Source organism: Triticum urartu, chromosome 2 (genome assembly GCF_003073215.2).
Source record: "Triticum urartu cultivar G1812 chromosome 2, Tu2.1, whole genome shotgun sequence".
Taxonomy (NCBI): Eukaryota; Viridiplantae; Streptophyta; class Magnoliopsida; order Poales; family Poaceae; genus Triticum; species Triticum urartu.
In genome coordinates, this window is record NC_053023.1 from 27,717,845 (window position 1) to 27,731,678 (window position 13,834).

Consider the following 13,834-nt stretch of genomic DNA (forward strand, 5'->3'; position numbering starts at 1 on the left):
TCAGGGAGGCCTCGGTTGTCCGGCGGTTTTTGCGCGCGGTCCCTCCCCGGTACCTGCAAATTGTCACGGCGATCGAGCAGTGCGTCGATCTCGCGACTCTCTCCATCGACGATCTTGTCGGACGGTACAAGGCTCACGATGAGCGTATGCGGTGCAGTCTTGGGGATGGGAAGAACGACGAGCTTGTGATGCTCACAAAGGCGCCGTGGATTGCCCTAGAAAAGCAAGGCGGATCCACGAGCAGCAGCAAAAAGAAGGGGAAGCAGCGTTCGGCGAGAAAGAACTTCGCCGACTCGGATGGTGACTCAGACGATGAGGCTGCACCACCACCGAGGAGAAAGTTTGACATCAAGAAAGTGAGGTGTTATAATTGTGGCCTCCTCGGCCATTTCAAGGCTGACTGCGAGGAAGCACCGAAGCAGAAGGCGCTCATGGCCCAGCAAGGAGATGATGGTGACATGATGTTAATGTGTAAACTAGTGGATGACGAGGATCCAGACTCACAAGCGTTGACTAAAGAAATTGTCGAGCTTGCGGAAGGAAAAGTTTGCCATCATGATCGTGGTTCGGAAACCTGTGTCGAAGCTACAGATGCGGGGAGTGATTCTGACACTTATGTCAGTGCTATGGACGTAAGTGCCAACTTTGCTGGAGCGGATGCGGCGATAGCTGCGTGTGCACGGCCATGGAGAAGCAGTCTTTGTGCGGCGCCTCCGAGAGAGGTCAGTTGCGGCCGAAAGAGCAGTTCAGAAAATCTGAAGATAGACGAAGACGTGGCATCAGAAGTCCACGGCAGAAGGCGTCTCGATGTGGTCGTGTCAAAACATCACAGGGCAAATCGAGATGTGTGGCGAGGTATGCCGCTCGGACCTGACCAGCATGGCACGCACTTGACGACAGGCACTGCCAGAAAGATTGTGGGCGTTATGTCAGAGGATGGCGAGGCGAGCCAAGCCATGTCGGATGCTGCAGTACACGCGGCAAGTGGTGGCCTCTTGCAGCATGCTCAACATCCGGAAGGCAGAGGCGCTCGGCCAGGAGGGCCTGAAGCAGCCGCTTCACCACCACCACCTGGCAGCGTAACGAGTGCTACATCTACCGGAGGGCGCGTGTGTTGGAAACATGCCCTAGAGGCAATAATAAATTAGTTATTATTATATTATATTTCACTGTTCATGATAATCGTTTATTATCCATGCTAGAATTGTATTGATAGGAAACTCATATACATGTGTGGATACATAGACAACACCATGTCCCTAGTAAGCCTCTAGTTGACTAGCTCGTTGATCAATAGATGGTTACGGTTTCCTAACCATGGACATTGGATGTCGTTGATAACGGGATCACATCATTAGGAGAATGATGTGATGGACAAGACCCAATCCTAAGCCTAGCACAAGATCGTGTAGTTCCTATGCTAAAGCTTTTCTAATGTCAAGTATCATTTCCTTAGACCATGAGATTGTGCAACTTCCGAATACCATAGGAGTGCTTTGGGTGTGCCAAACGTCACAACGTAACTGGGTGGCTATAAAGGTGCACTACGGGTATCTCCGAAAGTGTCTGTTGGGTTGGCACGAATCGAGACTGGGATTTGTCACTCCGTGTAAACGGAGAGGTATCTCTGGGCCCACTCGGTAGGACATCATCATAATGTGCACAATGTGACCAAGGAGTTGATCACGGGATGATGTGTTACGGAACAAGTAAAGAGACTTGCCAGTAACGAGATTGAACAAGGTATCGTGATACCGACGATCGAATCTCGGGCAAGTATCGTACTGATAGACAAAGGGAATTGTATACGTGATTGATTGAATCCTTGACATCGTGGTTCATCCGATGAGATCATCGTGGAGCATGTGGGAGCCAACATGGGTATCCAGATCCCGCTGTTGGTTATTGACCGGAGAGTTGTCTCGGCCATGTCTGCATGACTCCCGAACCCGTAGGGTCTACACACTTAAGGTTCGATGACGCTAGGGTTATAGGGAAAGTACGTACGCGGTTACCGAATGTTGTTTGGAGTCCCGGATGAGATCCCGGACGTCACGAAGAGTTCCGGAATGGTCTGGAGGTAAAGATTGATATATAGGAAGTATGGTTTTGGCCACCGAAAGTGTTCCGGGCATCACTGGTAGTGTACCGGGACCACCGGAGGGGTCCGGGGGTCCACCAGGAGGGGCCACGGGCCCCGGAGGCATACATGGGCCAAGTGTGAGAAGGGACCAGCCCCTAGGTGGGCTGGGGCGCCTCCCCACCAAGGCCCATGTGCCTAGAGAGAAGAGGGGGAAAACCCTAAGGGCAGATGGGCCCTAAGGCCCATGCCTGGTGCGCCTCCCTCTCCCCCCCACTTGGTCGCCACCCCAGATGGGGATTGGGGCTGCCGCCACCCCTAGGGTGGAAACCCTAGGTGGGGGCGCAGCCCTCCCTCTCCCCCTATATATAGTGGAGGCAAAGGGGCAGCCCAACACACGAAGTTCTTCCCCTGTTGGCGCAGCCCTACCCCTCTCCCTCCTCGTCTCTCGTAGTGCTTGGCGAAGCCCTGCTGGAGTCCCGCGCTCCTCCACCACCACCACACCATCGTGCTGCTGCTGGACGGAGTCTTCCCCAACCTCTCCTTCTCCCCTTGCTGGATCAAGGTGTAGGAGACGTCACCGGGCTGCACGTGTGTTGAGCGCGGAGGCGCCGTGGTTCGACGCTTAGATCGGAATCAACCGTGATCTGAATCGCTACGAGTACGACTCCTTCATCCGCGTTCTTGCAACACTTCCGCTTAGAGATCTACAAGGGTATGTAGATGCACTCCCCTTCCCCTCGTTGCTAGATTACTCCATAGATTGATCTTGGTGATGCGTAGAAAATTTTAAATTGCTGCTACGATCCCCAACAGTGGCATCATGAGCTAGGTCTATGCGTAATTTCTATGCACGAGTAGAACACAAAGCAATTGTGGGCGTCGATATTGTAAATATTACTTGCCGTTACTAGTCTTATCTTGATTCGACGGCATCGTGGGATGAAGCGGCCCGGACCGACCTTACACGTACGCTTACGTGAGATTGGTTCCACCGACTGACATGCACTAGTTGCATAAGGTGGCTAGCGGGTGTCTTTCTCTCCCACTTTAGTCGGATCGGATTCGATGAAAAGGGTCCTTATGAAGGGTAAATAGAAATTGGCATATCACGTTGTGGTTTTGGCGTAGGTAAGAAATGTTCTTGCTAGAAACCTATAGCAGCCACGTAAAAACTTGCAACAACAATTAGAGGACGTCTAACTTGTTTTTGCAGCATGTGCCGTGTGATGTGATATGGTCAAAAGGATGTTATGAATGATATATGTGATGTATGAGATTGATCATGTTCTTGTAATAGGAATCACGACTTGCATGTAGATGAGTATGACAACCAGCAGGAGCCATAGGAGTTGTCTTAATTTATTTATGACCTGCGTGTCAACATAAACGTCATGTAATTACTTCACTTTATTGCTAAAGCGTTAGCCATAGTAGTAGAAGTAATAGATGACGAGCCAACTTCAAGAAGACACGATGATGGAGATCATGATGATGGAGATCATGGTGTCATGCCAGTGACAACGATGATCATGGAGCCCCGAAGATGGAGATCAAAAGGAGCAAATGATATTGGCCATATCATGTCACTATTTGATTGCATGTGATGTTTATCATGTTTTACATCTTATTTGCTTAGAACGACGGTAGCTTAAATAAGATGATCCCTCGCAATAATTTCAAGAAAGTGTTCCCCCTAACTGTGCACCGTTGCGAAGGTTCGTTGTTTCGAAGCACCACGCGATGATCGGGTGTGATAGATTCTAACGTTCGAATACAACGGGTGTAAGCCAGATTTACACACGCAATACACTTAGGTTGACTTGACGAGCCTAGCATGTAAAGACATGGCCTCGGAACACGGAAGACCGAAAGGTCGAACATGAGTCGTATAGAAGATATGATCAACATGAAGATGTTCATCGATGATGACTAGTCCGTCTCACGTGATGATCGGACACGGCCTAGTTGACTCGGATCATGTTTCACTTAGATGACTAGAGGGATGTCTATCTGAGTGAGAGTTCATTGAATAATTTGATTAGATGAACTTAATTATCATGAACATAGTCTAAATTGTCTTTGCAAATATTCTGTAGATAAATAGCTCACGTTGTAGCTCCCTGTTTCAATACATTCCTAGAGAAAGACCAAGTTGAAAGATATTGTAAGCAATGATGCGGACTAGGTCCGTAGTCCGAGGAGTGTCCTCACTGCTACACAGAAGGCTTACGTCTTTGATGCACCGCTTGATGTGCAAACCCCTACAACGTCGTCTGTGGATGTTGTGAACACCTGACAGACACGTCCTGATGACTACTTGATAGTTTAGTGCACCATACTTTACGGCTTAGAATCGGGATTCCAATGACGTTTTGAACGCCATAAGACATATGATATGTTCCAAGAGCTGAAATTGGGATTTCAGGCTCATGCCCGTGTTGAGAGGTATGAGACCTCTGACAAGTTCTTTTGCCAACAAGATGGAGGAGAATAGCTCAGCTAGTGAGCTTGTGCTCAGAATGTCTGGGTGCTACAATCACTTAAATCAAGTGGGAGTTAAACTTCCAGATAAGATAGTGATTGATAGAGTTCTCTAGTCACTATCACTAAGCTACTAGATCTTCGTGATGAACTATGACATGCAAGGGATGGAGTTGATCCCGGAGCTGTTCACGGTGCTTAAGACCGCAAAAGGTAGAAATCAAGAAGGAGCATCAAGTGTTGATGGTTTAACAAGACCACTGGTTTCAAGAAGGGCAAGGGCTAGAAGGGAGACTTCATGAATGGCAAACCAGTTGCCGCTCCAGTGAAGGAACCCAAGGTTGAACCCAAACCCGAGACTAAGTGCTTCTATTGTAAGGGGGACGGTCACTGATAGCGGAATTACCCCAAATGCATGGTAGATAAGAAGGCTGGCAACTTCAACAAAGTATATACGTGTTATTAATGTGTACCTTACTAGTACTCCTGGTAGCACCTGGGTATTGGATACCGGTTCAGTTGCTATTAATGGTGACTTGAAGCAAAAGCTACAGACTAAACGGAGACTGGCTAAGGGCGGGGTGACGATGTGTGTTGGAAGTGTTTCCAAAGTTGATGAGATCACCATCGCACGCTCCATCTACCTTCGGGATTAGTATTGAACCTAGATAAATGTTATCAGGTGTCTACGTTGAGCATGAATATGATTAGATCATGTTCATTGCAATACGGTTATTCATTTAAGTTAGAGAATAATGGTTATTCTGTTTACATGAATAATACCTTTCATGGTCATGCATCCTATGTGAATGGTTCATTGAATCTCGGTCATGGTAATACACATGTTCACGCCAAAAGATGTAGAGTTAATAATGATAGTACCACTTTCTTATGGCACTGCCGCTTAGATCATATTGGCGTAAGATGCATGAAGAAACTCCATGTCGATGGATGTTTGGAGTCACTTGATTTTGAATCGCTTGACACATGCGAGCCATGCCTCATGGGCAGGATGACTAAGATCCCGTTTTCAGGTACAATGAAACGGGCAAGTGACTTGTTGGAAATCATACATGCTGATGCGTGTGATCCAATGAGAATTGAAGCGTGCGGTGGATATCGCTATTTTCTCATCTTCACTGACGATTTGAGTAGATATAGGTATATTTACTTAATGAAGCACAAGTCTGAAACGTTTGAAAAGTTCAAGCGATTTCAGAGTGAGTTAAGAATCATCATAACAAGAAGATCATGTTCCTACGATCTGATCAAAGGGGGATTTTCTGAGTTATGAGTTTGGCAATCACTTAAGACATTGTGGAATTGTTTCACAGTTGAAGCCACCTGGAACACCACAGAGTAATGGTGTGTCCGGACGTCATAATCGAACCTTATGAGATATGGTGTGATCTATGATGTCTCTTACCGATATACCGCTATTATTTTGAGGTTATGCATTAGAGACAGTTGCATTCACTTTAGATAGGACACCATATAAATCCGTAGAGACGACGTCGTATGAACATTGGTTTGGCAAGAAACCAAAGTTGTCGTTTCTTAATGTTTGGGGCTGCGATGCTTAAGTCTTCAGCTGGAGAAGCTCGAACCCAAAGAGGACAAACACATCTTCATAGGATACCCAAAGGTGACAGTTGGGTACACCTTCTATCTCAGATCCGAGGGCAAATTGTTTGTCGCTAAGAATGGGTCCTTTCGCGAGAAGGAGTTTCTCTCGAAAGAATTGAGTGGGATGAAGATAGAACTTGATGAGGTTGTCGAACCTTTATTTCAACCAGAGAGTGATGCAACACAGAAAGATGTTTTCTGTGGCGCCTACGTCTGTTGAAGAGGAAGTTAATGATAGTGATCATGAAGCTTCGGATCAAGTTGCTATCGAACCTCATAGGTCGACAAGGATATGTACTACTCCTGAGTGGTACGGTAATCCTGTCTTAGATATCATGTTGTTAGACAACAATGAACCTACGAGCTATGGAGAAGCGATGGTGGGCCCGTATTCCGACAAATGGTTAGAAGCCATGAAATCCGAGATAGGATCCATGTATCAGAACAAAGTATGGACTTTGGTGGACTTGCCCGATGATCGGCAAGCCATTGAGATAAATGGATCTTTAAGAAGAAGACGGACGTGGGCGGTAATGTTACCATCTATGAAGCTCGACCTGTGGGAAAGAGTCTTTTCACAAGTTCAAGGAGTTGACTACGATGAGAATTTCTCACCCGTAGCGATGCTTAAGTCTGTCGGAATCATGTTAGCATTAGCTGTATTTTTCGATTATGAAATCTGACAGATGGATGTCAAAACAAGTTTTCTTACCAGTTTTCGTAAGAAAAGGTTGTATGTGATACAATAAAAGGTTTTGTCGATCCTAAGGATGCTAAAAGGTATGCTGGCTCTAGCAATCCTTCTATGGACTAGAGCAAGCATCTCGGAGTCGGAATATATGCTTTGATGGAGTGATCAAAGCTTTTAGGTTTATACAATGTTTGCTAGAAACTTGTATTTACAAGAAAGTGAGTGGGAGCACTACAACATTTCTGATAAGTATATGTGGATGACATATTGTTGATTCGAAATAATGTAGAATTTCTGGAAAGCATAAACGATTGTTTGAAGAGTGATTTTCAAAGGAAGACCTGGATAAAGTTGCTTGCATATTGGGCATCAAGATCTATAGAGATAGATCAAGACGCCTGATGATACTTTCAAAGAACGCACACCTTGACATGTTTTTGAAGGAGTTCAAAATAGATCAGTCAAAGAAGGGGTTCTTACCTGAGTTGTAAGGTGTGAAGTTGAGTAAGACTCAAAGCTTGACCATGGCAGAAGAAAGAGGAAGGACGAAGGTCGTCCCCTATGCTTTTGTCATAGGCTCTATACGGTATGCCATGCTGAGTACCGCACCAGATGTGTGCCTTGCCACATGTCTGGCAAGAGGGTACAAAGGTGATCTAGGAGTGGATTACCAGATAGCGGTCAAAATTAACCTTAGAGGAATAAGGAAATGTTTCTCGGTTATGAGGTGATAAAGAGTTCAACGTAAAGAGGTACGTCGATGCAAGCTTGACACATATCCGGATAGCTCTGAGTAGAGATACCGGATACGTATAATGGAGCAACAATTTGGAATAGCTCCAAGTAGAACGTGGTAGCATCATCTACGATATGACATAAAGTTTTGCAAAATACATAGGGATCTGAATATGGCAGACCCGTTGACTACAACCTCTCTCACAAGCATAACATGGTCAAACCCAGAACTCATTGAGTGTTAATCACATAGTGATGTGAACTAGATTATTGAGTCTAGTAAACTCTTTGGATGTTGGTCACATGGCGATGTGACCTGTGAGTGTTAATCACATGGCGATGTGAACTAGATTATTGACTCTAGTGCAAGTGGGAGACTGTTGGAAATATGCCCTAGAGGCAATAATAAATTAGTTATTATTATATTATATTTCACTGTTCATGATAATCGTTTATTATTCATGCTAGAATTGTATTGATAGGAAACTCAGATACATGTGTGGATACATAGACAACACCATGTCCCTAGTAAGCCTCTAGTTGACTAGCTCATTGATCAGTAGATGGTTACGGTTTCCTAACCATGGACATTGGATGTCGTTGATAACGGGATCACATCATTAGGAGAATGATGTGATGGACAAGACCCAATCCTATGCCTAGCACAAGATCGTGTAGTTCCTATGCTAAAGCTTTTCTAATGTCAAGTATCATTTCCTTAGACCATGAGATTGTGCAACTCCCGGATACCGTAGGAGTGCTTTGGATGTGCCAAACGTCATAACGTAACTGGGTGGCTATAAAAGTGCACTACGGGTATCTCCAAAAGTGTCTGTTGGGTTGGCACGAATCGAGACTGGGATTTGTCACTCCGTGTAAACGGAGAGGTATCTCTGGGCCCACTCGGTAGGACATCATCATAATGTGCACAATGTGACCAAGGAGTCGATCACGGGATGATGTGTTATGGAACGAGTAAAGAGACTTGTCGGTAACGAGATTGAACAAGGTATCGGGATACCGACGATCGAATCTCGGGCAAGTATCGTACCGATAGAGAAATGGAATTGTATACGGGATTGATTGAATCCTTGACATCGTGGTTCATCCGATGAGATCATCGTGGAGCATGTGGGAGACAACATGGGTATCTAGATCCCGTTGTTGGTTATTGACCGGAGAGTTGTCTCGGCCATGTCTGCATGACTCCCGAACCCGTAGGGTCTACACACTTAAGGTTCGATGACGCTAGGGTTATAGGGAAAGTACGTACGCGGTTACCGAATATTGTTCGGAGTCCCGGATGAGATCCCGGACGTCACGAGGAGTTCCGGAATGGTCCGGAGGTAAAGATTGGTATATAGAAAGTATGGTTTTGGCCACCGGAAGTGTTCCAGACATCACCGGTAGTGTACCGGGACCACCGGAGGGGTCTGGGGGTCCACCGGGAGGGGCCACGGGCCCCGGAGGCATACATGGGCCAAGTGTGAGAAGGGACCAGCCCCTAGGTGGGCTGGGGCGCCTCCCCACCAAGGCCCATGCGCCTAGAGAGAAGAGGGGGCAAACCCTAAGGGCAGATGGGCCCTAAGGCCCATGCCTGGTGCGCCTCCCTCTCCCCCCCACTTGGCCGCCACCCCAGATGGGGATTGGGGCTGCTGCCACCCCTAGGGTGGAAACCCTAGGTGGGGGCGCAGCCCTCCCTCTCCCCCTATATATAGTGGAGGCAAAGGGGCAGCCCAACACACGAAGTTCTTCCCCTGTTGGCGCAGCCCTACCCCTCTCCCTCCTCGTCTCTCGTAGTGCTTGGCGAAGCCCTGCTGGAGTCCCGCGCTCCTCCACCACCACCACGCCGTCATGCTGCTGCTGGACGGAGTCTTCCCCAACCTCTCCTTTTCTCCTTGCTGGATCAAGGTCTAGGAGACGTCACCGGGCTGCACGTGTGTTGAACGCGGAAGCGCCGTGGTTCGGCGCTTAGATCGGAATCAACCGTGATCTGAATCGCTACGAGTACGACTCCTTCATCCGCGTTCTTGCAACGCTTCCTCTTAGTGATCTACAAGGGTGCTAGATTACTCCATAGATTGATCTTGCTGATGCGTAGAAAATTTTAAATTTCTGTTACGATCCCAACAGCGTGCCAGAGTGCAGCCGAACGGACGTGGCTGGAGCAAGCCGAGGTAGCCACCAGCAGGACGCCTCACATTGGTGTGGTCGTGGAGCTAGACAAGTCCAAGTGACCAGCTCCTCTCAAGGGACCCCCGCGAAAAAAAAAAGCTCCTCTCAAGGGAGAACACCACCACGTGAAGAGCCACATGCTAAATTAGCAAAGAATGTGGCTGGTGGGCCGGAAAGCAGCCCATGTGTTAAGACTGGTTTGGAAGGGTTAGAAACGCCAGGAATTGGAGGTTTGGCATCTCCAGGAAAAAGATGTTTTTCACCTTCGAAAGCACTGGAGGAAAAGACACCAACACCTACACCTGTACTGCTACAGCCGGCGTTACACCAACATCTGGAGAATACTCTTCGGACAATTAACCCGGTAAAAGTGAAAGGGAGCGGACGACGGTGTCTAGCAAGTGCCGATGAATCGGTGAAATTTATGGACGCAAATACGAAGGAGTATTGGCGTCATGCTATGAAAGAAGAGTTGGGGTCGATCCATGATAATAATTCATGGGAGCTTGTGGATCTTCCCAACAATGAAAAGGCTATGGAGCTCAAGTGAGAATTCAAGGTCAAGAGAGATGTCGAAGTGTGCATGAAGCACAAAGCGAGGCTTGTGCCCAAAGGGTATGTGCAAGAGGAAAGTATGGACTTCGAAGAAGTGTTCGTTCCCATTGCAAAGATGGAGTCGGTGAGATTACTCATCGCTCTCGCGGCTCAGGAATCATGGAAAGTACATCACATGAATGTAAACTCCGTGTTTTTGAATGGCAAGATAGAAGGAGATGTGTAGGTTAATCAACCACCGGGTTTCATCGAAGAGGGAGAATAGCACAAGGTGCTGAACTTACACAAAATCTTGTATGGGCTATGGCAAGGACCTCGGGAGTGGAACATCAAACTTGATCGAACATTGATTTCTCTTGGATTTGAGAAAGCCCCACTAGAGCATGCAATGTACAAGAGAGGTGAAGGAAGGGATCGTCTACTAGTTGGCATCTACTCGACGACCTATTAATTACCGGAGCAGATGAAGAGGTGATTGCAAAGTTCAAGCTACAAATGAAGGAGCTTTTCAAGATAGATGATCTTGGTATTTTGAGTTACTACCTCAGGATGGAGGAACATCAAAAGCCGGAGGGGATCACACTATGCCAGGAGGTATACACAAGGAAGGTACTTCAAAGCCGTGGGATGAAAGATTGCAATCCAGTTGATGCTTCAATGAAATCTTGTCTTGAGCTGAGTAAGAAGAGTAAAGTATCCGCAGTTGATGCAATAGAGTATCTTGCAACGGCCGCTGCGGCGTGTCACCGTGTGTGGCTGGCGAGGCTACACGGTGATCTCATGGATCGAGATCCGGAACAAGTGGTGCTTATTGTTGATAGCAAGTCTGAAAGTTTTCCACGCGAGGATCCAATGCGGCATGATAGAAGCATACACATTGATACGATGTATCACTACAAGAAGGACTGCGTGGAAGAAGATAAGATGAAGGTCAACTACATTCGCACCGATGATCAGCTGGCGGATATGCTAACCAAGTCTTTGGACCAAGAGAAGTTCTTGGAGATGCAAGAAAGAATTGGCGTCGGAGCTGTAACTTGACGACGTCGTGTTTAGGGGGTGATTGTTGGAAGTAAACCTGACGTCCAGTCCGACTATACGTGTGTGTACGTGTTCAACTAGTGCACCAATTAGTATCCTTATAGGATTAGTTTCTTGGCTGATTCGGTCTAGGAACTACGGCAGCCTAGCTGATACTTATACCCATGTAGACCCCCTGTAAACAATACCGTGAGTTGTGAAGTAATACAATTCAGACAGGCTCGACTGTGGCAATACGCCGTTCTCGCGTGCGTGAGTTTCTCGAGAGTTTAGTACGCAGCCGTCTTGGCGCTCGGCGAGTTGATAGCTAGCTTAAAGCTAGTTCCACGTACAAGCTTCTCAAGGAATCAATCCACCTGTGTGCTAGCTTGCTTGGTATGGCTAGCTTTGCACTGCGGTGCATCTCGGCATAAAGGAACTTCGCTGAGTTCAGTCAGCGAGTTGGTTCGTCGTCGGTCATCGTTGTCGCCGGAAAGTATTCGGCATCGGATCTGAGCCAACAATGATGAGTAGGGATGAGCATGGCGGCCCTTTTATCTTTTGCAAATAGCTAGGTATCCTCCATATAATTAACATTGTCCCTATCTATACTTACATAGTGAGTAGGATAAAAGCAGTATATATGGTAGGTATGATGCTACTCCAGCTTGAAGTAGTCGAGCCTGGGACGATTCTCGCTGCCTTTCTTGTAAAAGTGCGCGATGAAGTCTTCGATGGTGACGCTCCTGTAGATTGGGGGATTGGCACCGTGGGGCGACGTGAGTTCTTGGATGGGGCCATACAGCCTCATAGACCTCCCCACGTCGACGAACGCTGCCACGGAGACCCTCGCCGTGTCCGCGCTTTTGTTGGCCAGAACTCGGTGCTCCACGCTCCTGAACCGGCCGTTGCTGACGAGCTGGACGAGTACGTTCGAGAGGCAGGCCGGAATCAGCCCCGGCGGAATGCACGCACGTGGATGGCTGTTGATGGATACTTGAGCGATCGGTGAATACCTGGAGAAGGTCGCCGACGTTGATGATGAGAGCGCCGGGCACGGGAGGGACGTCCACCCAGCCCCTGCGGCCGCCTCCGTGGTCGAGAAGCACCTGCAGGCCGCCCACGGCGTCCTGCAGGAGGACGGTGAGGAAAGTCGGGTCGGTGTGCCTGCTGTTGCCGAGGGTGAGGTGCGGCTCCGGGCACGGCGGGTAGTAGTTGCCGGCCACCTTGAGGCTCTCCCCGCAGCCCATCTCACGGACCAGCCAGCCCGAGGGACTCCGAGAGCAGCTCGAACACCCACAGCGCATGCTTCCGCACAGCATCAGCGTACTCGATGAGCACACCCCTGAGGGCCTCCGGCAGCTCGTCCGGCTGCGGCGGCTCCGGCGCCATGTCGCAGAAGATGGTGTCACGCCAGCAGGCCGCCGGCGACTGGAAGAGGTCCAGGTTGGAGTAGAAACGCACCTTGCCGGTGGTGGTGTCCCTGGTGTAATAGGGCCTCTTCGCCTCGGCGGGCTCCTCGTTGAACCGCCTCACCGCCGCGAGCACGGCGGCCATGGCCTGGCCTGGCACGCCGTGGTTGACCACCTGGAAGAACCCGGCCGTCTCGGCTGCGGCCCTCACCAGGCCGACCAGCTCCTGCCGCGGGGCGGCCAGGAGGTCGATGACCGGGACCGCCGCATCAGTGGCAGTGGCAGTGGCAGTGACTGCCTCCTGGCCCTGGGGCAGGGAGCCCGCGGGGTGGTGGAAGATGGCCGGAATAGACTTGCTGCCGGAGTCGACCAGGCCCTTGACGCCGGCCTTGGTGTCGTCGAACTCCTGCAGCTCTCGCCGGCGGTCAAAACCGTCTGAGGCCACGGCGAGTACTGCTTCCGTGATGGGCATGATTCTGATGGGGCAGGTGAGATGGGACGCCATAAGTGCAACATTCCTTCATCTTAAATGAGTATATATGCTCTGCTAACCTGGCAGCTGGTGGCCGGCCGGCGATGGTGACAGATGAACCATGTAGCTAGAGATCCATCTACATGGATAAAATCATGTGACGGCTCTCCATATCGGTTGATATAAATCGTTTTCTTGTGTACCATGTCGCGTACGTACATCGCTAGACGCGGACGTGGATGTTCTCCGAGCGGCAATATTCTCGCCTCCTTAATTACAATGACTCGTCAACAAACAGTGGATAATTGAAAGCACAAAACTGTAACCATATTCGGAAGCCATTCATCAGTTACAGTGATGGATCGTACTCACTGTTTTAAATAGCCCGCTATAGTGTTTATAAAAGGTTTTGCGCTAAAAGACTTTGGTCCAAACAAATGAACAAATATTTTAAATAACGCGCTATAGCTTCACTATAGTATTTGGGAAAGGTCCGGCACTAAGATGCTTAACGCACTGTTTAAAACTATGATCGTACTACACTGACGATGGATTGATATTTTCAATCTGGCACCACCACCTTC

The 13,834-nt window shown here is 48.5% G+C and overlaps 1 pseudogene; it reads right to left on the reverse strand.

Moving 5' to 3' along the window:
- Positions 1–11,895: 11,895 nt before the first annotated feature.
- On the reverse strand, positions 11,896–13,302 carry LOC125540801 (annotated as a pseudogene).
- Positions 13,303–13,834: the final 532 nt, after the last annotated feature.